We start from the raw sequence: 26,353 nt of genomic DNA on the forward strand, positions 1-26,353 counted from the left end.
TTAATGCTTGGTAATAATCCCTTGTTGCCAGGGAGGCTCATCCCTGGGAATCATGTTCCACGTTGGGGGGGAATGTAGTGAGTTTCTTTGCAGAATTTGGCTTTGTGGCCACACTTGAGCAATAAGATCACTCTTAGGCATTTATTATAATTAGGCTTAGTTTCATTATTACAGGAATAAGGTTCATAGGTGCATGCATTAAGATCAAGAGATTGACTTATTAAATTGATTTCTTTTATTAGGCAAGGTTTATATTTTCTAGCACTTTTGTCCATCTTATTTGAGAAAGTAGCAGAGCTTCCCTGGATGGGGTAGTTGAATATTTTTTTTTAAGCTACTGTGAGGGTAGTAGCCTTGTGACAAGGAAAAACCTTTATCCAGAAAACATACCTATGGCTTCAAGGACACATTCATAGCCCATAGAAGCATGTAGCTATATAATGTTCAAAATATTCAAAAGGCCCTCTCCATCGAGACACCTGACCTTGTCCCATCTTTACCTTCTTACTTCTTACCAGAGTTATGTTAATTGTTGGGTAGACCATAATTTATATACTTGCCTTCTTGTATAAAGTTGCTCTTCTTTTTTTTTTTTTTTCTCACTGAAGATGAAGCTTTGACCTGCTTTTGACCTGCTGCTGGCCACATGCACTTTCAGAGAAGCCTTAAAGTAAAACAGTATAATTGACAGAGAAATTTGGTTGTGTCTGTGATGTAGCAGTTTTCTAAGGACAAAAAATACAACATTCCTATATACCCCCTGTACTAGTTGGCCACAGGGGTGCTGATGCAAAATACCAGAAGTCTGTTGGCTCTTATAAAGGGTATTTATATGGGGTAGGAGCTTACAGATACCAGGTCATAAAGCATAAGTTACTTCCCTCATCAAAGTCTATTTCCACATGTTGGAGCAAGATGGTTGCCACCATCTGCCAGGGTTCAGGCTTCCTGGGTTCCTGTCTTCCCAGGTCTTGCTTCTCTCTGGGCTCAGCTTCTCTGTTTTCTCCATGAGGTCAGCTATAGAGTATGAGGCTATCTAGGCTTTGCCTCTCTCCACAAGGTCAGCTGTAGACTATCAGGCAAACAGCTCTACTCTCTCCCCGGGGTTTCTGCTGTGTCTAAGGAGCCATCTCTATTCCTCTGTGTTCTCTTTTTATTTTTTTTTATTTTTATTTTTTATTTTATTTTTATTGACTTTGTAATAATATTACATTAAAAATATATATGTGAGGTCCCATTCAACCCCACCCCCCCACCCCCCCCTCTCCCCCCCCAACAACACTCGTTCCCATCATCATGACACATCCATTGGATTTGGTAAGTACATCTTTGGGCACCTCTGCACCTCATAGACAATGGTCCACATCATGGCCCATACTCTCCTCCATTCCATCCAGTGGGCCCTGTGAGGATCCACGATGTCCGGTGATCACCCCCAGGCGCCATCCAGGGCAGCTCCACGTCCCAAATACGCCCCCACCTCTCATCTCTTCCTGCCCTTCCCCATACCCATCGTCCACCATGTCCACTTTTCCCAATCCAATGCCACCTCTTCTATGTGGACATTGGATTGGTTGTGTCCATTGCACCTCTATGTCAAGAGGAGGCTCAGATTCCACATGGATGCTGGCTGCCATCCTCCCATTTTCAGTTGTAATCACTCTAGGCTCCATGGTGTGGTGATTGTCCTTCTTCAACTCCATCTTAGCTGAGTGTGTTAAGTCCAATAAATCAGATTGTAGGTGCTGGAGTCTGTTGAGGCTCAGGACCTGGCTATCACATTATCAGTCCAGAGATTCAAATCCCCTAACTATATCTTAAACCCCAACGTTAACTGCACCTCCAGCAGATTAGTATGAAAGTCTTATGAAGGGAGATCCCATCTGAGTCCAGATTCATCACACATAAACACCATTTCCAGAGAGGGGCCATCTGCCCTGGTAGTAAACCCCATCAGCCATGACCATAACTCTTATGGGTCTCTTTAGCCTTCATAGGAACCAATATCTGGGGGTTGTATCTGCTTTATCTGTCTCTCTGACTCTGCTCAGTTGTGCATGAGGGCAATCCTTCTGCCAGCCTCCAGACTCTTTTTTAGAAACTCGTAGCCATATAAACTCATTTCTCCTTTCCATTTCCCCCTTACTTTAGGTCAAACAGCATTTTAAAGTCATGTTATTTTATGTAGACATGGATATTCTGCTGATCCGCATTGAACCTTCCATATAAGGTCCTTTTCCAGTTGCATCATCAGTTGGTATTTGATAGTGGTCCCTTAAACCCATCGCTATATGCCATTCCCTAGTAAGGGACCATGACATTATATTGGGCTTCAAATTTCGGGGAGTTCTGGATCACAGAGTGTTTCAACAATGGCAATGGAGGGATACTGGTATGGGATACCAATGACAGGTGATATATGGCTGACAGGGAGCTGTACAGAACATATGTCCAGGGTGCATGGTAATGATTGGATATACTCATAGTGGCAACAATTAAAAACCCAGCAGGGGGGGGTACTGGGTTCCTGGCCAGTGGTGCTCTGTCGTGGTCCCTAGGGGAGCAGCGATAGTCTCCCAGGTACAGCGGCGGGGACCGGGAGGAAGTGAGGGTTCAACAGTGAGCCCCTGATGCTAATGACTATGCTTGTGAGCTGATAAACCTAAAATAAGAACAAGGCCTAGAGCAACATTGTGCCTGGGAATTTCCTCCTGTCAGCCTTCATGTTACTCAAATGTGGCCAGTCTCGAAGCCAAACTCAGCATGTAAATGCAATGCCTTCCCTCCAGCGTGGGACATGACACCCGGGGATGAGTCTCCCTCTGTGTTCTCTTGACTCAGGTCCTCTCTTCCTGGGGTTTGCTTCTCTCTCCTCTGTGTACTTACTTTCAGGGGCTCCAGTTCAAGACTCTAGCATCATACTCCAAATCAAACCTCCAACATCAAAATCCCCAACATTAAAATTCCCAACTCTGTCCTTTGCCTGTCTTTTATTTGTGATTCCCCACCCACCAAGGGATGGGGATTCAACACCCTACTGATGTGGCCCAACCAAAACCCTAATCATGATTTAATCATGCCCAGGTACAGACCAGTTTACAAATATAATCCGATACCTATTTTTGGAATTCATAACTATATCAAACTGCTAAACTCCCTTTTGCTGACACTTAACATTGATGTGGTTGTTAGAAATGATACAAGAATGTTAGAATATTAGTTATATTTTATAGTCCATATTTTGCCTTGTTTGTGTTTTCCTCATATACCACCCTATTATTAATACCTTGTGTTCATGACATACTTGTGTTAGAGATCCTAAAAGAATATTTTTATATTATTGTCCACAAATTTTGTTCACAACAGAGTACACTGTTATACAATACCATGTTTTTTCCCCTAGCTTTCCTTCTAGTAACATAGAAGACCCAAAACTTCCCCTTTCAACCATATTCACACACTGTTAATTAGTGCTATTAATTACACTCAAAATATCTACTACCACGATCTCTGTTCCTTTCCAAACAATTATAATCAACCTAATTATAAATTCTGCACAGATTAAGTATCAGCTCTCCCTTCTCTACCCCAATTCTATTTTCTGGTAACCTATCTTCTATTCTACCTCTATGAGTTTGCTTATTATAATTAGTTTACATTAGTGAGATCATACAATATTTTTCCTATTGTGTCTGGTTTATTTCACTCACCATAAAGTCCTCCAGGTTATTCCATATTGTCATGTGCATCACTACTTCATTCTTACAGCTGAATAATATTCCAGTATATGTATATGCCACATTTTGTTTATTCATTCATCTGTGGATGGGCACTTAGGTTGCTTCCATCTTTTGTCAATTGTGAATAATGCCATATCTGTTCACATCCCTGCTTTCAGTTTTTCTGGGTATATATCTTGTAGTGGGATTGCCAGATATAATGGCAGTTTGAAGCTTCCTGAGGAACAATCAAACTTCTCCACAGTGGCTGCACCATTTTACATTCCCACCAGCTGTGAATGAGTGTTTCTATTTCTCCACAATCTCTTCAACACATGTAGTTTTCTGTTTCTTTTTTTTAATATACTTTTAAATTTTATTTTTTTTAAAGAAGCTTAGATTGCATAAATGTTACATAAAAAATACAGTGAATTCCCATATGCCCTACTCCCTAGTCCTCCCACTCTTCCCCACATCAACAACATCTTTCATTAGTGTGGTATATTTGCCACAATTGATGTACACGTCTTGGAGCATTGCCACTAAGCATGGATTATAGTTCTACAATGTAGTTTATACTCTCTCCCACACAATTTTGTAAGCTGTTACAAGATATACAATGGCCTGTATCTGTCATTTCAATGTCATTTAAGACAGTTCCCAAGTCCTGCAAATACCCCCAAATTGCAGTGGCCACTGGAGGTTTTGAGAGGTTTTTCTTTTTAATAGTGGCCAGTCTAGTAAGTATGCAATGATATCTCATTGTGGTTTTGATTTGCATTTCCCTAATAGATAGTGATGTTGAGCATCTTTTTATGTGCTTTTTAGACATTTGTATTTTCTCTTTGGAAAAATATCAATTCAAGTCTTTTGCCCATTTTTAAATTGGGCTATTTCTGATTTTATTTATTTGCATCTTCTTATTTCTGATTTTATTAAAATCTCATCTTTTCTTTTTTCTTTGTTAGTTTAGCCAAGGGTTTGCCAATTTTATTAATCTTCTCAAAGAACCAGCTTTTGGTGTGCTTAATTTTCTCTATTTTGTTTTTATTTTCAATTTCATTTATTTCTGCTCTGATCTTTGTTATTTCTTTACTTCAGCTTGCTTTGGGATTAGTTTTCTTTTCTTCTATTTCTTTTTCCTCCAGGTGTGCAGTTAGGTCTTTATTTTAGTTCTTCTTTTTTAATGTAGGCAGTTAGGGCTCAGAATTTCCCTCTCACGACTGCCTTTGCTGCACCCCATACATTTGATATGTTGTGTTCTCATTTTTGTTCATATCAAGATATTTTCTGATTTCTCTTGTAATTTCTTCTTTGACCCACTGATTGTTTAAGAGTGTGTGGTTTTTATTGCAAGTATTTGTGAATTATCCAGCTCTCTACCTATTATTGATTTCCTGCTTCATTCCATTGTGGTCAGAGGAAGTGCTTTGTATAATTTCAAACCTTTTAAATTCATTGAGACTTGTTTTATGACCTAACATGTGGTCTATCCTGGCAAATGATTCATGTGCACTTAAGAATAATGTATATACTGCCATTTGAGGTGCAGCATTCTGTATATGTCTGTTAGGTTTAGTTCTTTTATTGTATTATTCAAGTTCTCAGTTTCCTTATTGATCCTCTGTCCAGATGTTCTATCTATTGTGAGAGTGGTGTATTGAAGTCTTTCATTATTATTGTAGAGATGTCTATTTCTCCCCTTAGTTTTGCCATTTGTTTCAGTTTGCTAAAGGCTGTCAGTGCTATATACCCGAAATGGGTTGGCTTTTCAGTGGGAATTTATTAGGTTAAAAGCTTACAGTTTTGAGACTGTTAAAATGTCCAAATCAAGGCATCATCAGATATTTTGTCTCACCAAAGCTCAGGTGTGGCAGTCCTGCAGTCCTGTCATGTAGCAGGCACGATGGTGGCTCTGCCAGTCCCTGCCTTCTCCTCCAGGCTCACTTTCTCCTGGAGCTCAGGCATGGGCCATCAGGCATACAGCAGGATCCACTCTCTCTTCCCTCTCCTCTGAGCCTCATTGTTTCAGCTTTGGGTTGCTCCGTATGTGGCTTTTATCTCCTTCTGGGTTTGTTAATATCTGGAGGCTTCACTGTCACTGTGGCCTTCTTCTGTGTCTGTGGCTTTTTATTCCTCCATTTATAAAGGACTCCAGTAAGAGGATTAAGATCCACCCTGGGTCCTGCAATCTGATCAAAGCCCTTAACTGAAGCAATCTAATCAAAGTGATCTAATCAAAAGGTCCCTTAACTGGATCTAGTCAATAGGTCCCATCTCCAGTGGGTTTACAGGCACAAGAATGGGTTTGCTTTAAGAACAAGATTTTCTGGGGTCCACAAACGATTCAAATCAACACACCAGTGTTTGCCTCATGTATTTTGGGGCACTCTATTTAGGTGCATAAATATTTATGATTGTTCTTTCTTCTTTGTAGATTGCCCCTTTTATTAATATACATGCCTTCTTTGTCTCTTATAACCATTTTTCATTTAAAGTCTATTTTGTACAATATTAGTATAGCTACCCCATTTTTTTTTAGTCACTATTTGCATGGAGTATCTTTTTCCAAACTTTCACTTCCTATTTGTCTCCTTAGGTAAGGTGAATCTCTTATAGATAGCATATATATGGATCATATATTTTCAATCCATTCTGTCACTCTGTGTTTCTCAGTTGGGGAGTTTAATCCATAAGCATTCAGTGTTATTACTGTAAAGGCAGTACTTCCTTCAACCTTATTATTCTTAGGCTTTTATAGGTCACATCTTATTTTTGTCTCTCTTTTTACCCTTTTATTTATCCATACTAATAATCTTCATTTCTACACTCTTCTACAAACCACTCTCTCCTGTCTTTTCCTTTCAGCTTGCAGAACTCCCTTCAGTATTTCCTATAAGGCAGGTCTCTTATTGATGAACTCTCACAGTTTCTATTTATCTGTGAGTATTTTAATCTCTCCCTCATTTTGAAGGATAATTTTGCTGATTACAGAGTTCTTGGTTGGCAGTTTTTCTCTTTCAGTACCTTAAATATGTCATACCACTGCCTTCTTGCCTCCATGGTTTCTGATGAGAAATCAGCTCTTAGTCTTTTTGAGTATCCATAGTATGTGATGGATCACTTTTCACTTGCTGCTTTTAGGTTTCTGTCTTTATCTTTGGCATTTGACAATTGATTAGTATGTGTCTCAGAGTAATTCTGTTAGGATTTATTCTGTTTAGAGTAGGCTGTGCTACTATATCCATGTATATCCATGTATATCCATGTTCCTCATAAGAGTTGGGAAATTTTCTTCCTGATTCAAGGCAGGTAATTTGTGTGTTTCTATCAATTTGTCTATTTCACCTAGGTTATCTAATTTGTTGATATACAGTTTTTCATGGTATAATCTTATACTCCTTTTTATTTCATGGGACAATAGTAATGTCCCCTGTTTCATTTCTGATTTTAGTTATTTGTGTTTTGTCTCTTTTTTCCTTTGTAAGTCTAGCTAAAGATTTGTTGACATTGATCTTTTCAAAGAACCAACATTTGGTTTCATTGATTCTATTTTTTAAAATTCTCTATTTCACTTCTCTCTTCTCTAATCTCTGTTATTTCCTTCCTTCTGCACCCTTTGGGTCTAGTTTGCTCTTCTTTTCTAGATCCTCCAGTTGTGTAATTAGATTTGTTGAGAGGTTTCTTTCTTTTTTTTAAAAAGCAGTTTTATTGAGATATATTTGCATGCCATATAATATACCCTAAGTGTACAGTCAATGGCTTTTGCACTCATCATCACAAAAAATTTTTAGAACAATTTCATTACTCCAAAAAGAAAAACTCAACACCTCTTAGCAGTCACCTCTTGATTGCTCTATCCTTCCCCAGCCCTACATAACCACTAATGTGATTCCATCTTTATAACTTGATTTATTTTTACATTTTATATGAATAGAATCATACTATATATAGTACTTTGAGTCTGGTTTCTTTCACTTTGCATAATATTTTGTTTTGTTTATGCCTGACATTATTATCTTATAATATTAACATATATAACATTTACTCAGTTTCAAAGAAAAAGTCTTATATATACAATATTATACATATTTATATTTCACGTGAGGTTTTACTATGCTGTTCAGTACTGTGTTGCATTTTTTAACTTTCCTCCTAGTAATATAGCTTTCCCTTTCAACCACTGTCTTACCCATATAATAGTACTGCTAGTTACAAGCATTATGTTGTGGTTTCACCTTTTCTGTTCATTTCCAAAGAGTAACACATATCCTTTTCACCAATTCTGCACAAGTTAACCCTCAGCTTTCTATTCTCTAACCTCATTCTATTTCTGGTGACCCATATTCTGGTTATTAACTCCATGAGTTTACATAATATATTTAGTTAATAATAGCGCAGTGATACAGTATTTGTCCTTTTGTGTCTGGCTTGCTTTACTCAACATAATGTCCTCCAGGTTCATCCAAGTTGTGCTTCCTGACTTCATTTATCCATTCACTTGTTGATGGGCACCTGAGTTCTTTCCATATTTGGTCATCATAAATAATGCCTCTATGAATATAGGTGAAGATGTCTGTTCAGGTCACTACTCTCAATTCTTCTGTGTTTATATCTTTTTTTTTTTTTTTTTTTATAATAATAGGTCATCTTTAATCTATATTTCTCCAGATATGTTTTTTTAAAATAAATGTTATTTTCATTACAAAATCTAAGATGGTGTCAAGATTATCTTCACATAAAATAAAAGATGATTGCCAATAATTTAATGATACATATTTTTAGCTAATTCCCTATAGATGTCATTGGTTTCTTTTTTAAAAATCTTTTCTTTTTTTTTTTAATTGACTTTGTAATAATATTACATTAAAAATATATATGTGAGGTCCCATTCAACCCCACCCCCCACCCCCCCCTCTCCCCCCCCCAGCAACACTCGTTCCCATCATCATGACACATCCATTGGATTTGGTAAGTACATCTTTGGGCACCTCTGCACCTCATAGACAATGGTTCACATCATGGCCCATCTGTGTTTATATCTAGTAGTGGTATTACTGGGTCACGTGACAAATCTATATTCAACTTTTTTTGGAACTGCCAAACAGTCTTCTCCAGGTGTATTATTCTACATTCCCACCAACAGAGAATAAGTGTTCTTATCTCTCTACATCCTTTCCAGCAATTGTGGTTTTCTGTCTTTTTAATAGTGGCCATTCTAATATGTGTAAAATGGTATCTCATTGTAGTTTTGATTTGCATTTCCCTAATTACTTGTGATGTTGAACATTTTTTACATGTTTTTTTCTCCATTTGTATTTCTTCTTTTGCCCGTTTTTAAATTGGATCATTTGTTTTTACTGTTGAGTTGTAGCATCTCTTTGTATCATGGATATTAAACCCTTATCGGATATGTAATCAAATATTTTCTCCCATTGAAGTTGGCTGCCTTTTCTTTGACAAAGTCCTTTGAGGTGCAAAAGTATTTAATTTTGAGGAGGTCCCATTTATCTGGTTTTTTCTTTTGCTGCTCTTGCTTTGGGCATAAGATCCTTGAAAACACCTCCTACACAAGACCTTAAAGATGTTTCCCTACATTTTTTTCTAGTAGTTTTATGGTGCTGGCTTCTATATTTAGGTCTTTGATCCATTTTGAGTTGATTTTTATATAGGGAATGAGATAGGTGTCCTCTTTCATTCTTTAGGTTATGGATATCCAGTTCTCCCAGTACCGTTTATTAAAAAGACTGTTTTGCTCCAATGCCATGGACTTGGTAGGTTTGTCAAAAATCAACTGGCCATAGAGGTGAGGGTTTATTTCTGGAATCTCAGTTCTATTCCACTGATCAATATGTCCATCTTTATGCCAAAACCATGCTATTCTGACCCCTGTAGTTTTGTGGTATGTTTCAAGTTCAGGCAGGGAAAGTCCTCCCACATCACTCTTTTTTTTTTTTATAATGCTTTGGCTATTTGGGTGCACTTTCCCTTCCAAACAAATTTGGTTATTGCCTTTTTATTTCTGTAAAGTAGGCTTTTGGAATTTGGATTGGTATTACATGGAATCTGTAAATCAGTCTGGGTAAGAATGATGTCTTCATGATACTTAGTCTCCCAATATATGAACAGGAATGTCTTTCCATTTGCTTAGGTCGCCTTTGGTTTGTTTTAGCATTGTTTTGTAGTTTTCTGTATGTAGGTCCTTTTTTGGTTAAATTGATTTAGGTATTTGAGTCTTTTTGTTGCTATTATAAGTAGAATTTTTTCCCTTATTTCTTCCTCAGATTGTTCAATAGTAGTGTACAAAAACATTACTGAGTTTTGTGTGTTGATTTTGTATCCTGGTACTTTGCTGTTGGTCATCACTTTTGAGATGATCATGTGGCTTTTTTCCTTCAATTTTTTTTAATGTGGTATATTATGTTAACTGAGTTTCTTATGTCGAACCTGCCTTGCATACCAGTAATAAATCCCACGTGGTCATGATATATAAGTCTTTTGATATGCTCTTGGATTCTGTTTGCAAGTATTTTGTTGAAAATTTTTGCATCTATGTTCATTAGAGAGATTATTGTAAAATTTCCTTTCTTGTGGTATCTATCTGGCTTTGGTGTTAGGGTATTATTGACTTCATAAAATGTGTTGGGTAATTTTCCCTCTGCTTCAATTTTTTGGGAAGAGTTTAATTAGGATTTGTGTTAATTCTTTTCAAAATGCTTGGTAGTATTCACCCGTAAAACCATCTGGTCGTGGAATTTTTTTTGTTGAGAGACTTTTGACAACTGATTCAATTTCTTTAAATGTAATCGGTTTATTAAGTTCTTGTGTGTCTTGTAGCATCAGTTTATGTTGTGCATTTTTAGGAATTTGTTTCTTCTAGGTTCTCTAGTTTATTGGCATACAGTTCCTTGTTATATCCTCTTGGTACTTTTTATTTCTGAGAGGTCCTTCATAACTTCCCCCCTTTCACTTCTGATTTTACTTATTTGCATCTTCTTTTTTCTTTGTTAGTCTAGGTAAGAGTTTGTCAATTTTATTGACCTTCTCAAAGAACCAGCTTTTGCTTTTGTTCGTTTTCTCTATTTTTTGTTGTTGTTGCTCACACTTTCATTTATTTCTGTTCTAGTCATTATTATTTCTTTCTCTCTGCTTGCTTTGGGAATGGTTTGCTGTTCATTTGCTAGTTTTGCCATTGGTCAGTTAGGTTTCTTATTTTAGCTCTTCCTTCTTTTTTTAATATAGGCATTTAAGGCTGTAACTTTCCCTCTTATGACTGCCTTCTCTGTATCCCATAAATTTTGATAAGTTGGGTTCTAGTTTTCATTCATCTCAGTATATGTACTACTTTCACTTATGATTTCTTCCTTGACCTACTGACTGTTTAGGAGGATATTGTTTAGCCTCTATACATTTGCTGGTTTCCCCCTTTTTCTTTTGTTATTGATTTCCAGTTTCATTCCATTATGACCTGAGAAGGTGCTTTGCGTAAGTTCAGACTTTTTGTATTTATTGAGACTGGCTTTGTGATCCAACATTTGGTCTATCCTGGAGAAAGATCCATGAGCACTTGAGAAGAACGTCTAACCCACTGGTTTGGGGTGGAACCTTGTGTTCCACCTGTTAGGTCTAGGTGGTTTATCTTATTGTTCCAGTTGTCTGTTTCCTTGCTGATTTTCTGTCTATTGTATCTGATGATGTAAGTCATTTGTTAAAGTCTCCAACTATTGTAGAGATGTCTGTTTCTCCCTTCATTTTTGCCAGTTTGCCTCATGTATTTTGGGGCACCCTGATTAGGTGCATAGACATTTATGACTGTTATTTCTTCTTGGTGGATTATCCCTATAATGGCCTTCTGTATCACTAACAACTTTTTTGCATTTAAACTTTGTTTTGCCCAATATTAGCATAGCTATTCCTGCTTTTTTGGTTACTGTTTGCATGGAGCATCTCTGTCCAGTCTTTCACTTTCAGCTTGTTTGTATCCCTTGGTCTAAGGTGAGTCTCTTGTAGGCAGTATGTGTAGGGCTTATGTTGTTTTATCCATTCTGTCAGCCGATTATCTTTTCTTAAAAAATAATTTTATTGACAAATCTTATAATTCACATGTTTTATTTTATTTTATTCCCAAACCTTATAATTCATGCATTTTAAATGTACAATTCAATGGACATTTTTAGTATTTTTTGCTTGTTGTCTGCTTGTTGTTTTTGCTCATTGTCTGCTCATGGTTTTTACTCCTTCTCTGTTTGTTTTCTTTAGGAGGCAACAGGAACTGAAACCAGTATCTCCCATGTGGGAGGTGGCCACTCAACTGCTTGAGCCACATCCACTTCCTATATCTTTTTTCCTTTTCCTTTTTCTTTTTTCTTTGTTCTTTTTTTTCTTCCCATTTATCTTTTGCTTGCAGAGTTTAATCCATTCATGTTCAGTGTTATTACTGTAAATGCATTGTTTACTTTCACCATTTTATTCTTTGGCTTTCATGTCATATCTTATATTTTTCTGTCTTTTATTCTTTTGGTTATACTTTCTGCTATTCTTGCATTCTTCTCTTTCCTGTCTTTTTCTTTTGGGCTGTAGGGTCCCCTTAGTACTTTCTGAAAAGGCAGATTCTGTTTTACAAACTCTCTTAGTTTCTGTTTATTTGTGAGTATTTTAAACTCACCTTCATATTTGAAGAACAATTTTCCTGGATAAAGAATTCTAGATGGCAAATTTTTTCTTTCAGTATTTTAATTGATTCATACCATTGTCTTTTTGCCTCCATGGTTTCTGATGAGAAATCCCCTGTAAGTCTTACTGGGCATTCCTTGTATGTGATGGTTTGGTTTTCCCTTGCTGCTTACAGAATTTTCTCTTTCTCTTTGACGTTTGACATTCTGAGTCGTAAGTTTAGTCTTGGAGTAGGTCTATTTGGATTTATTCTGATTGGGATATGCTGTACTTCTTGGACATGTAAATTTATTTCTTTCATGAGAGTTGAGAAATTTTTAGCCATTATTTCCTTAAAATACTTGTTCTACCCCTTTTCTCATCTTGTCTCCTTCTGAAACTCCCATGACACATATTTTTGTGCTTTGTGTTATCATTCAAATCCCAAAGGCCCTGCTTGATTTTTTCCAGTCTATTCTCTCTCTTCTGTTTCACCTTTTCCTTCTTCTGTATCCCTTATTCTTTCTTCTATCATTTTGAGTTTGTTGTTGTGTGCTTCTCATGTTTTTTTTTTATCTCACCTACTGTGTTTTTCATTCCCATGAGTTTTGTTACTTTTCTACTTAGGTTTTCAGATTCTTCCTTGTGCTTGCTTAGAGTCTTCTTAATGTTCTTTTTGTCTCTAGCCATATTGTCTTTCAACTCATTAATTTGATTTTGGGAATTTGTGTGATTCTCATTGACTAGTTGTCTCAAATCCTGTGTCTCATCTGGGTCCCCCTCCTCCTCCTCCTCCTCCATGTGGGACCTCATATATGGACAGCTGGCACTCAGCCTCTGAGCCACAGCAGCTCCCCTGAGTGGCTTTTTTCACTTGTTTTCTTGTGTTTTTTTTTGTTTTTAGGAGGTACTGGGAATCAAAGCTGGTATCTCCCATGCAGGAAGAAGGTGCTCATCAGCTTGAGACACGTGTGCTCTCCCTGGATCTTTGATATATTCCTTTGTTTGGGCCATTTCTTCCATTTTTAAAATAAGGCTTATAATTTTTTGCGATGTTTAGGCATCTGATTATGATGGTGATTTACTCTGATGCTCAGTTTCTCTCTCTTTTTTAGGGATTTAATGGTGAGAGTCTGTATTACTACTGTTATTTGTTTCTTGGTTCAATCTGTTCTAGGTCTTTAGTAATGTTCCTGTTAGTTGCTCAAGTCTGAGCCCTGAACCCAGTAATGATTTGCAAACCTGCTTCCTAGGCCCTTGGGGAAGGGGGCTGTAAAGGTCAGAAAAAGCCTCTCTTACCTATTTACTTTTAGTTCCTTACATGCATTTCTTTGATAGGCCATAAGATGGAACTCTTCAACAGCCCTCTCTTTCGAAGCCTGGTTGGAGTGTGTTTGCTGCACCATGGACCAAGATCAGTGTGATAGAGGGCTTGCCTGGATGCTAAGAGCCTCACAATTCAGACTTTTTGAGATGCTGTTTTCTAACCTTTGTTGACAGCCTCCTCTCTTTTCCCAAGTAGGAAGTATTTCCCCTTCCCTCTGTACCTTCAACAACCAGTCCTGGTCAGTAGGGAGGGTGATAGAGAGGATTGGATCTCTTTAGTCCTGTGCAAGCTCCCAGGACAAACAGTGGCACAGCTTCAACTATCCTGGGACACAGTAGACCAAATTTGTTGGCTAAAAGCTGAATCAGACTTAGCCTGTAACCCTCTGTCTCCAGGTGCTTGGGGAAATGGACCCCTGTGGCCCTTTTAGTTTGCTGGTGTCTGCCTGTGACTGGAAAATTCAAAATTCTTTGCTTGTAGGTTTGGGGAGAGGTGCCAGCAGCTGCAGCTGCAGCTTTCACTCACACTATTTCCTTTGAGATTCTTATCCTTTACCCCTCTCTCTTTTGGGTGGTGTCTAGCCTTCCCCTGATGTCCTAAACCTAGAACTTTTTTCCCATGCCATTTCTACCTGTCCTCTAGCTGTTTATTTTTCCTCTTTCTTTTTTTTTTTTTTTTTTAAGGAGGCACCAGGGATTAAACCCAGGAACTTGTACATGGGAAGCAAGCTCTCGACTTTTTAACTGAGCTACACTAGTTTCCTAATTTTCCTAATTTTAGCATTTAGAGGTAAAATTCCCCTGTCAGCACTGCCTTTTGGTATGTTGTGTTCCTATATCCACTTTCCTTGAGGTATTTCTTAATTTCCCATGTGATTTCTTCTTTGACACAGTGGTTGTTGAAGAATGTGTTGCTTAATTTCCCATATATATTTTTTAAAGATTTATTTATTTATTTCTCTCCCCTTCCCCCCCCACCCCAGTTGTCTGTTCTCTGTGTCTATTTGCTGCGTCTTCTTCTTTGTCCGCTTCTGTTGTCAGCGGCATGGGAATCTGTGTTTCTTTTTGTTGTGTCATCTTGTTGTGTCAGCTCTCCGTGTGGGCGGTGCCATTCTTTAGGCAGGCTGCACTTTCTTTCGTGCTGGGTGGCTCTCCTTACGGGGTGCACTCCTTGCGCGTGGGGCTCCCCTATGCGGGGGACACCCCTATGTGGCACGGCACTCCTTGCGCGCATCAGCACTGTGCATGGGCCAGCTCCACATGGGTCAGGGAGGCCCGGGGTTTGAACCGCGGACCTTCCATGTGGTAGACGGATGCCCTAACCACTGGGCCAAGTCCGCTTCCCTTAATTTCCCGTATTTGTGATTTTTTTCATTTTTCTTTTGTTATTAATTTCTGACTTCATTCCATTGTGGATGGGGCAGGATTATTGCATGATTTCCATATTCTGAATTTGTTGAAACTTGTTATCTAACATATGGTCTATCCTGGAGAATGATCCATGTGTACTTGAGAAGAATGTGCACTCTACTGTTCTTAGATGAAGGGTTCTATATATGTCTTGTCTAGTTGGTTTATAGTATCATCCAAGTCCTCCATTTTCTTATTTCCATTCTGTCTAAATATTCTACTCAGTATTGAAAATTGGGATATGATATGTCCTATTATTAATGTAGAACTGTCTGTTTTTCCCTTTGACTCTGTCAGTATTTGCTTCAGGAGTAGTGGATGTGACTCAAGTGGATGAGCTCCCACCTTCCATATGAGAGGTCCCAGGTTCAGTCCCCTGTGCCTCCTTAAAAACAAAAGCAAACAACAAGCAAAATGAATGGGAAAAACAATAACAACAACTCAGAGAAGCAGATATGGTTCAGTGATTGAGCGCTGACTTCCTACATATGAGGTCCCAGGTTCATTCCCTGGTACCTCAAAAAAGAAAAAAAATTGCTTCATATATTTTTGAGCTCTACTCTTAGGTGCATATATGTTAATAATTGTTATGTGCTTAGTTGAATTGACCCTTTTATCAGTATATAGTTTGATATGTTTTTTGACTTAAAGTCTATTTTATTTGATATTTGTATGCTTACCCCAGCTACCTTTTGGTTACAATTTTATCTATCCTTCACTTTCAACCTATTTGTGCCTTTGAATTTAAGGTGAGTCTCTTGTACACAGCATATAGTTGGGCCATGCTTTTTTTTTTAAAATCCATTCTGCCAATCTCTGTCTTTTAATTGTATAGCTTAACCTATTTATATTAAAAGTAGCCTCTGATAGTGCAGGACTTTCTTCTGCTATTTTTCTTCATAATTCCTGTGTCTTTTTTTTTTTTTTTTGTCCCTCAATTCTTCTGTAAATGCCTACTTTCATATATATTTGATTTTTAAAAATGTACCATTTTGAGTCTCTTTTCATTTTTTTCTGTATATATTTTTCATATATTATTTTTGTGGTTACCATGGAGCTTAAATTGAACATCCTAAATCTATAACAATTGTGCTTGTTTTGATACCAACTTAATTTCAATAGCATACACCCACACTCTTCCTGTATATACCCTTCTATTCCATCACCTTTTTGTATTATTTTTTACACATTATATCTTAATACATTGTATGTCCAAAACCACATATTTATTATTACTTTTCATGCATTTTCATTTCAGAACCTGAAGAAGTAAAGTGGATTTACATACAAAAAAGTACAATGATACTGGCATTTATAATTACCCATTTGGTTACCTTTACTGTGTTCTAATTTTTTTTTTTTTTTTGAGAATCCACTCCGAATTTTCTTTTCTTTTTTTTTTTTTTTTGATTTTTTTTATTGACTTTGTAATAATATTACATTAAAAATATATATGTGAGGTCCCATTCAACCCCACCCCCCCACCCCCCCTCTCCCCCCCCCTACAACACTCGTTCCCATCATCATGACACATCCATTGGATTTGGTAAGTACATCTTTGGGCACCTCTGCACCTCATAGACAATGGTTCACATCATGGCCCATACTCTCCTCCATTCCATCCAGTGGGCCCTGTGAGGATTTACAATGTCCAGTGATTACCTCTGAAGCACCATCCAGGGCAGCTCCATGTCCCAAAGACGCCTCCACCGCTCATCTCTTCCTGCCTTTCCCCATACCCATCGTCCACCATGTCCACTTTTCCCAATCCAATACCACCTCTTCTATGTGGACATTGGATTGGTTGTGTCCATTGCACCTCTATGTCAAGAGGAGGCTCAGATTCCACATGGATGCTGGATGCAATCCTCCCATTTTCAGTTGTAATCACTCTAGGCTCCATGGTGTGGTGGTTGTCCTTCTTCAACTCCATCTTAGCTGAGTGTGGTAAGTCCAATAAATCAGATTGTAGGTGCTGGAGTCTGTTGAGGCTCAGGACCTGGCTATCACATTGTCAGTCCAGAGATTCAAATCCCCTAAATATATCTTAAACCCCAACATTAACTGCACCTCCAGCACATTAGCATGAAAGTCTTATGAAGGGAGATCCCATCTGAGTCCAGCTTCATCACACATAAACACCATTTCCAAAGAGGGGCCATCTGCCTTGGTAGTTAACCCCATCGGCCATGACCATAACTCCCATGGGTCTCTTTAGCCCTCAAAGGAACCAATATCTGGGGGTTGTATCTGCTTTATCTGTCTCTCTGACTCTGTTCAGTTGTGCATGAGGGCAATCCTTCTGCCAGCCTCCAGGCTCTTTTTTAGAAACTCGTAGCCATATAAACTCATTTCTCCTTTCCATTTCCCCCTTATTTTAGGTCAAACAGCATTTTAAAGTCATGGTATTTTATGTAGACATGGATATTCTGCTGATCCGCATTGAACCTTCCGTTTAAGGTCATTTTCCAGTTGCATCATCAGTTGGTAGTTGATAGTGGTCCCTCGGTGCCAGGGAGGCTCATCCCCGGGTGTCATGTCCCACGCTGGGGGGAAGGCATTGCATTTACATGCTGAGTTTGGCTTCGAGACTGGCCACATTTGAGTAACATGAAGGCTGACAGGAGGAAATTCCCAGGCACAATGTTGCTCTAGGCCTTGTTCTTATTTTAGGCTTATCAGCTCACAAGCATAGTCATTAGCATCAGGGGCTCACTGTTGAACCCTCACTCCCTCCCGGTCCCCGCCACTGTACCTGGGAGACTGTCGCTGCTCCCCTAGGGACCACGACAGAGCACCACTGGCCAGGAACCCAGTACGCCCCCTGCTGTGGTTTTTAATTGTTGCCACTATGAGTATATCCAAACATTACCATGCACCCTGGACATATGTTCTGTACAGCTCCCTGTCAGCCATATATCACCTGTCATTGGTATCCCATACCAGTATCCCTCCATTGCCATTGTTGAAACACTCTGTGATCCAGAACTCCCCGAAATTTGAAGCCCAATATAATGTCATGGTCCCTTACTAGGGAATGGCATATAGCGATGGGTTTAAAGGATAGATAAAGAACTTGGATAAAGTTAGATAAAGAACTTAGATAAAGAATGTTGACTTGAAAAAATTCCACATCCTATCTTTTTCTTCCCCCCCCCCCCCAATTATTCAGCTTTTCTTCACAGGAGTCCTAGACCACAGCAATGTATATATATAATATACAGCACTCCCACACATCCACCAGAAAACCTTTTCCCTTCCACAGTGATACTCTTACGCCCTATTCATATCATATTTACTTAAAGTGATGTACAGAGTCTGAGACATTAGCTTTCTAACAAGGTGACATCTGTGCTTACATTATGGTGCATACTTTAGGATACACAGTTCTTTACATTTTTAGTTATCCTATGTTTTACATTATGGTTTACATTATCAGTCTGTCATCTCCTATATGTTATGGTGTAATATTACATGTTTTATATCCATCCTTGTGTACTCTCAAGAAACTCCTCTCTTATCCCCCATTTACTTTGGTTCCACACATTTAACATCCATTTTCCCTTCCACCTTGGTGCCCACAGTGACAGCCAACCTCCGTTTCCTGAGGAGCCACTTCCAGAGATAGATGGAATAGTGTTCAGGGCCTAACTTGCTCAACTGCCCCAATGCCCTGGGAGCCACCCTTTCTCTCGAGGGATACAGTTCCCTCTATTTGGTGGCATTAGTCCTCCCCAGGATGTGAGTCCACCCCCACTCTCACTACTTGGGTTTCTACCCCATGGTGTCACCCACTCTGGCAGAATGAGCATTTAGACATTCCCCAGGAGCCCGTCCTGCATCAGACCCTCCCCTCCGAGCATTCTAAACAGGTAACCCTCTTTATTATATTTTGATATGATTTTCTCGGCATTTTACTCTCCACCAACACCTGACCCTCTCCTGTGTTCGTATGCTACCCCTCCCTCCCCCCACTTTTGGGCAACGTTACCCATCCGTCCCTCCCCAGCCACCCTCAAACCCGCAAAGCCCCAACCAAAGGCAACCCCTTGCCCCCCTTTTATCTCTTCTTTGTGTTCATACTTACCACCATCTCGTCTTAAATTCCACCCCTGCAGACATCGGCTCATATCCTTCCTCCACCCTCCGATTTCCTGTAAGCCATCGTTCAGTCTCTTGCTATCTAGGGCAGCTTGTTTATTTCATATCATTGAGGTCATGTAGTATTTGTCCTTCAATGTCTGGGTTGCTTCACTCAACATAAGGTTCTCAAGATTCATCCATGTTATCACATGTGTTTGTAGTGTGTTTGTTCTTACAGCCGAGTAGTATTCCATTGTGTGTATATACCACATTTTATTGATCCACTCATCTGTTGATGGGCATTTGGGTTGATTCCAACTTTTGGCAATAGTGAACAATGCTGCTATGAACATTGGTGTACATATATCGGTTTGTGTCCTTGTTTTCAGTTCTGCTGGGTATATACCCAGCAGTGGTATTGCTGGGTCATATGGCAAATCTATGGCTAGTTTTTTGAGAAACCGCCATACTGTCCTCCAGAATGGTTGGATCCTTCTGCATTCCCACCAGCAGTGGATAAGTGTTCCCCTTCCTTCACATCCTCTCCAGCACTTGTATTCTTCTGTTTTTTTCATAGCTGCCAATCTTATGGGTGTAAGATGGTATCTCATTGTAGTTTTGATTTGCATTTCCCTGATAGCTAGAGATTTGGAACATTTTTTCATGTGCTTTCTTGCCATTTGTATTTCTTCTTCGGAGAAGTGTCTATTTAAGTCTTTTTCCCATTTTTTAAATGGGTTGTTTATCTTTTTATTTTCAAGATATAGGAGTTCTTTATATATGCAAGTTATAAGTTTCTTATTAGATATATGATTGCCAAATATTTTCTCCCACTGTGTGGGCTCCCTTTTTACTTTCTTGACAAACTGCTTTGAGGTGCAGAAGGCGTTAATTTTGAGGAAGTCCCATTTATCTATTAGTTCTTTTGCTGCTCGTGCTTTTGGTGAGATATTCATAAATCCATTTCCTATTACAAGGTCCTGTAGATGTTTCCCTACACTGCTTTCTAAGGTTTTTATGGTCTTGGCTCTTATATTTAGGTCTTTGATCCATCTTGAGTTGATCTTTGTATAAGGTGTGAGATCGTAATCCTCTTTCATTCTTCTACATATGGCTATCCAGTTCTCCAGACACCATTTGTTGAATAGGCCACTCTCTCCCAGTTGAGAGGGTTTGGTGGCTTTATCGAATATTATATGGTTGTATATGTGAGGTTCTATATCAGAGCTTTCAATTCGATTCCATTGGTCTATGTGTCTCTCCTTATGCCAATACCATGCTGTTTTCACCACCGTAGCTTTGTAGTATGTTTTGAAGTCAGGTAGTGTGATTCCTCCAATTTTGTTTTTCTTTTTCAGTATGTCTTTGGCTATTCGGGGTCTCTTTCCTTTCCAAATAAATTTCATAGTTAGTTTTTCTAGTTCCTTAAAGAAGGCTGCATTGATTTTTATTGGGATTGCATTGAATGTGTAGATCAGTTTTGGTAGGATAGACATCTTAATAATGTTCAGTCTTCCTATCCATGAACAAGGAATAGTCTTCCATTTATTTAGGTCTTCTTTGATTTCCTTGAACAATCTTGTATAGTTCTCGGTGTATAAGTTCTTTACCTCTTTAGTTAAATTTATTCCTAAGTATTTGATTTTTTTATTTACTATTGTGAATGGTATTTGTTTCTTGATTTCCTCCTGATCTTGCTCATTATTGGTGTACAGAAATGCTACTGATTTTTGCGCATTGATCTTATAACCTGCGACTTTACTAAACTCATTTATGAGTTCTAGAATCTTCATTGTAGATCTCTCAGGGTTTTCTATGTATAGGATCATGTCATCTGCAAATAATGAAATTTTGACTTCTTCCTTTCCAATTTGAATGCCTTTTATTTCTGGTTCTTGCCTCAGTGCTCGGGCAAGTACTTCTAAGACAATGTTAAATAGGAGCGGAGACAGTGGGCATCCTTGTCTTGTTCCTGAGTTTAGAGGGAAGGAGTCTAGGATTTCTCCATTGTAAACAATATTGGCTTTAGGTTTTTCATATATACTCTTTATCATGTTCAAAAAATTCCCTTGTATTCCAATCTTTTGGAGTGTTTTTATCAAGAAAGGGTGTTGTATTTTGTCAAATGCTTTTTCTGCATCAATAGATATAATCATGTGATTTTTTTCCTTCAATCTGTTTATATGGTGTATTACGTTGATTGATTTTCTTATGTTGAAGCATCCTTGCATACCTGGGATGAATCCCACTTGGTCGTGGTGTATAATACGTTTAATGTGTTGTTGAATACGATTAGCAAGTATTTTGTTAAGTATTTTTGCGTCTAGGTTCATTAGAGAAATTGGTCTGTAATTTTTCTTTCTTGTGATGTCTTTGTTTGGCTTTGGTACTAGGGTAATGTTGGCATCATAGAAGGAGTTGGGTAATGTTCTTTCTGTTTCGATGTTTTGGAATAGTTTCAGCAGGATTGGTGTCAGTTCTTTCCGGAATGTTTTGTAGAATTCACCTGTGAAGCCATCTGGCCCTGGGCTCTTCTTAGTTGGGAGATTTTTAATAACTGATTCTATCTCTCTGCTTGTGATTGGTTTGTTAAGATCATCAATTTCTTCTTTCGTCAATATGGGCTGCTTATGTGTTTCTAGGAATTTGTCCATTTCCTCTAGATTGTCATTTTTGTTGGAATATAGTTTTTCAAAATATCCTCTTATGATAGTCTTTATTTCTGTGGGGTCAGTGGTGATATCGCCTTTCTCATTTCTTATTTTGTGTATTTGCATCTTCTCTCTTTTTTTCTTTGTTAGTGTTGCTAAAGGTTTGTCAATTTTGTTAATCTTCTCAAAAAACCAGCTCTTGGTCTTGTTTATCTGTTCAAGTGCTTTCTTATTTTCTATTTCATTTAGTTCTGCTCTTATCTTTGTTATTTCCTTCCTTCTTCTTCCTGTTGGGTTACTTTGTTGTTGTTTTTCTAATTCCTTCAAATGTGCAGTTAGTTCTTCAATTTTTGCTCTTTCTTCTTTTTTGATATATGAATTTATGGGTATAAACTTCCCTCTCAGTGCTGCTTTTGCTGCATCCCATAAATTTTGGTATGTTGTGTTATCATTATCATTTGTTTCAAGGTAGTCATTGATTTCTTTTGAGATTTCCTCTTTGACCCACTGTTTTTCTAAGAGTGTGCTGTTTAATTTCCAAATCGTGGTGTGAAATCTGGGCTTCTGTCCCTTGCAAATCTCCAGCTTGACTCCACTGTGGTCAGAGATAATGTTTTGTATGATTTCAATCTTTCTGAATTCGTTCAGCCTTTCTTTGTGGCCTAGCATATGATCTATCTTGGAGAATGATCCATGTGCGCTTGAGAAAAACGTATATCCTGCTGTGTTTGGGTGTAGCGATCTATATATGTCTATTAGATCGAGCTCCTCTAATATACTATTCAGATGTTTTGTTTCTTTGGTGATTCTCTTTTGAGATGTTCTGTCCAGAGTTGATAGTGGTGTATTAAAATCCCCCACTATAATTGTAGATGTATCTATTCTTTCACTTAGTTTTTCCAGCATTTGCCTGACGTATTTAGAGGCACCCTTGTTAGGGGCATAGATATTTATGATTGTTCGATCTTCTTGACAGATTTTCCCTTTCACTAAAATGTAGTATCCTTCTTTGTCTCTCACAATTGTTTCACATTTAAAGTCTATTTTGTCTGATATTAATATAGCTACTCCTGCCTTTTTTTGGTTATTGTTAGCTTGTATGATTGTTTTCCAGCCATTCACTTTCAATCTCCATGCGTCTCTGGGTCTAAGATGTGTCTCTTGTAGACAGCATATGGATGGGTCATAGTTCCTTATCCAATGTCCCAGTCTGAATCTTTTGATAGGTGAGTTTAATCCGTTGACATTCAGTGTTATTACTATCAAGGAATTATTTGTGTTAGCCATATTTTGATTGGATTTGTGTTTGTCATATTTTGTTTGTATATTTTTTTTTGTCTTTTTTGTTGTTGTTGTTGGTCTTATACTCTCCTCCAACTTTGCCTTTCCTGTTTTTTCCTTTCTTCCTGCAGAACTCCCTTTAGAATTTCTTGAAGGGGAGGTTTCTTGTTGGTATACTCTTTCAGTTTCTGTTTGTCTGCGAATATTTTGAACTCTCCATCATTTTTGAATGCTAGTTTAGCTGGATAGAGTATTCTTGGTTGGAAATTTTTTTCCTTTAGTACCTTGACTATATCATACCACTGTCTTCTTGCCTCCATGGTTTCAGAAGAGAAATCAGCACTTAATCTAATTGAGCTTCCCTTGTATGTGATGGTTTTCTTTTCTCTTGCTGCTTTTAGGATTTTCTCTTTGTCTTGAGCATTGGATAATTTGACAAGTATATGTCTTGGGGTGGGCCTGTTGGGGTTTATGACTTGTGGAGTGTGCTGTGCTTCTTGGATATGTACATCTGTCTCTTTCAGTAGATTTGGGAAGTTTTCAGCCATTATTTCCTGCAACACTCCTTCTGACCCCTTTCCCTTCTCTTCACCTTCTGGAATGCCTATAATACGTATGTTTGAGCGTTTTGCATTGTCATTCAGGTCCCTAAATCCTAATTGGATTTTTTCTATCTTCTTATTGACCCCTTCTACTATCTGTTTGATTTCTGATGTACTGTCTTCCACATCACTAATTCTCTGCTCTGTCTCTTCTAGTCTGCTGATATTTGCTGCAAGTGTATTTTTGATTTCTTGAACTGTGGTGTTCATTCCCATCATATCTGTTATGTTTTTGCGTATGTCTGCAATTTCCCCTCCAAGTGATGTCTTCATGTTGTTAACCTCTTTCATTACTGCATCAAATTTGTCGGTGATAAATGTTCTGAGATCTTTCATTGCTTGTGCCAAGTTTTGCTCCCCTTCGTGATTATTGGTTTGTTGATTGGATTCAGCCATGTTTTCCTGATTATTGGTTTGGTTTGTAGATTTTTGTTGCTTTCTGGTCATCTCTTTATTTTGACGAATTTAATCAGTTCCTTAGCTTCTTTGTCTGCTCTTGGAGGTTAATTAGTTGTTATTTTTGCATAGGTGTTATATCTTCTCTTTGTCACTTTTTTCTTCTTATTCTAGTTACTTGTTGTTGGTTAAGTTCACTTTAGAGGAACGTATTAGTGTTGGGGAAAGGCAATTGTGTAAGCAAGGGAAAAGTGTAAAGTAGTATTGGTGATGTATGTTAACAAAGCAAGAATATGAGATCTGGGAGGATGGAGGTTAGATTCATGTAGATTGTATAGAGTTATAGCTGTAGGTAGAGTACCTTTTATGAAGTAGATGACTGAATATGGGAGGAATATGGTATGAACTACAAAGCTATTGTTTTCATGAGAGAGGGAAAAAGAAAAGAAAGGTAATAGTTTCAAGAGTGGATAACAGACAGAAAACAAAACAAAGGTATTAGAAATTAAGAGTTAGACACTTTGTGGATCAAAGAACGGGAGGTGGGGGGTGGAATATAGGAGAGACAGTAGATGATAGTGGATATCAAGATGCAGGGGAAGGGGGATAGTGTAGGTAGCCTAAATCAGTTCACACAGAAATGAGGCAGTGGAGGATGGGAAAACCCAGCAAATGTGAGGTGTTCCCTGTAGCACCTATTGTATACTTGAATTAAAATAAAATAAGTGGAAGATGAGGGACAAGAGGGAAAGAGAAAACCGAGAAAAAAAAAACGGCCACACTGTCAATCAGGGAAGGCGCCAGGACGCCGCGCCGGGCTCCGGAGTAGCGTGCGGGGAGCTCCTACCGCCCTGGTGGCCAAGAGAAGAATGAGGCGAGCGCCGAGGGCGCGGCCCTGGGCTTCTCTCCTCACTCGAGCAGCTGCAGAGGGTCTCGGCGCCGAGCGGCGGCCCCTCCCCTGCGCCCACCTTTCCCCTAGGTGCCAGCCAGCCTCTGTTCTAATTTTTTATGCCACTTTAATTCACTGTCTGGTGCCCTTTCCTTTCAGTTTGAAGAACTACCTTTAGCATTTCTTATAAAACAGGTCAAATGATGACACTTCTCCTCAGTTTTTGTTAATTTGGGCATGTCTTAATCTCTCCCTCAATTTTTTTTAAGGAGATTGCAGGGATTGAACCTTGTACATGGGAAGCAGGTGCTCAAACTACTGAGCTACACCCACTCCCCTTCCCTCAATTTTGAAAGGCAGTCTTGCCAGGTAGAACACTTTAAGCATTTCACCTTGGTGCCTTCTTGCCTGCATGGTGGGGTGGGGGGGAGACCAGGACCTTCCCCTACCATTTTTTTTCCTGTCTGTTTTTTCTCTTACCATTTTAAAGCTGTTTTCTTGATTGAGCACTTGCCCAGTTACTGCAACCATTAGACTATTTTCTAGATACTGAGGAAGATGGTTCAGCCACTTTTTGGTAGTTGGTCAAAAGTTCTTTGTGGGAATGGTACCCTGGAGCATCTTATGCCACCATCTTGTTCAACTTCTATACTGATATTTTTGATTAGGTGTCAGAAATTGTTAATTTTGCCTTTTTAGGTGCTGTATATTTTTGTATTTTTATATTCTTGGACTTTGTTCTGGTATGTGGTTTAGTTCCTTGGAAATAGCCTGATCTTTTCAAGTCCTGCTTTTAAGATTTGTTAGGTGGGACAGAAACAATGCTCCATCTAGGTCTAATTATTTCCCAGTACTAATCCATACCTTTCTGTGTACTTTACCCAATTCCTATGAATCGTGAAGTTTTTTAGCATTGCTGATAAGAACCAGCACTACCCCCAGGTCTATGTGAGAGCTGAACGTTGTTACCTTTACTCTTTTCAGTTGGTTAGTTCCTGTCTTACAGTCACCCTCCCACACACCATGTGCTGATCAGTTCCAAACAGAGTACTCTTAAAATACAGTATTTTTCCAGTAAAAGGTGACCACTCTCTGATGATTCTTAGAACATGGCCTTCTGATAGCCTGCATCAGAGTCACCAGGAGCAACTTGTAAAATTGCAGAGTAATGGGCCATACAGTAGCTCAAAAGAATTAGAAATCTCTGAGGCAGAGCTTGTTTTTTTCTCATTTAAATAATTTCCATAAAAACTAAAATTTGGACACATTCTCCAAGAAACCTAAATGTAATAATTAAATTATCAGTACCATTGTTGTAATGTGGAAGCAGGGAGAGTAGATTGC

General features: G+C 38.5%; 1 protein-coding gene across 1 annotated transcript in view; it reads left to right on the forward strand.

The window, feature by feature from the left end:
* The window catches only part of CFAP96 (cilia and flagella associated protein 96), a 67,126-nt gene that overhangs the window by 19,747 nt on the left and 21,026 nt on the right, over positions 1 to 26,353 (forward strand). The window lies entirely within an intron of this gene.

The sequence above is a fragment of the Dasypus novemcinctus genome, chromosome 29, assembly GCF_030445035.2.
Source record: "Dasypus novemcinctus isolate mDasNov1 chromosome 29, mDasNov1.1.hap2, whole genome shotgun sequence".
In the NCBI taxonomy this organism is placed as follows: domain Eukaryota; kingdom Metazoa; phylum Chordata; class Mammalia; order Cingulata; family Dasypodidae; genus Dasypus; species Dasypus novemcinctus.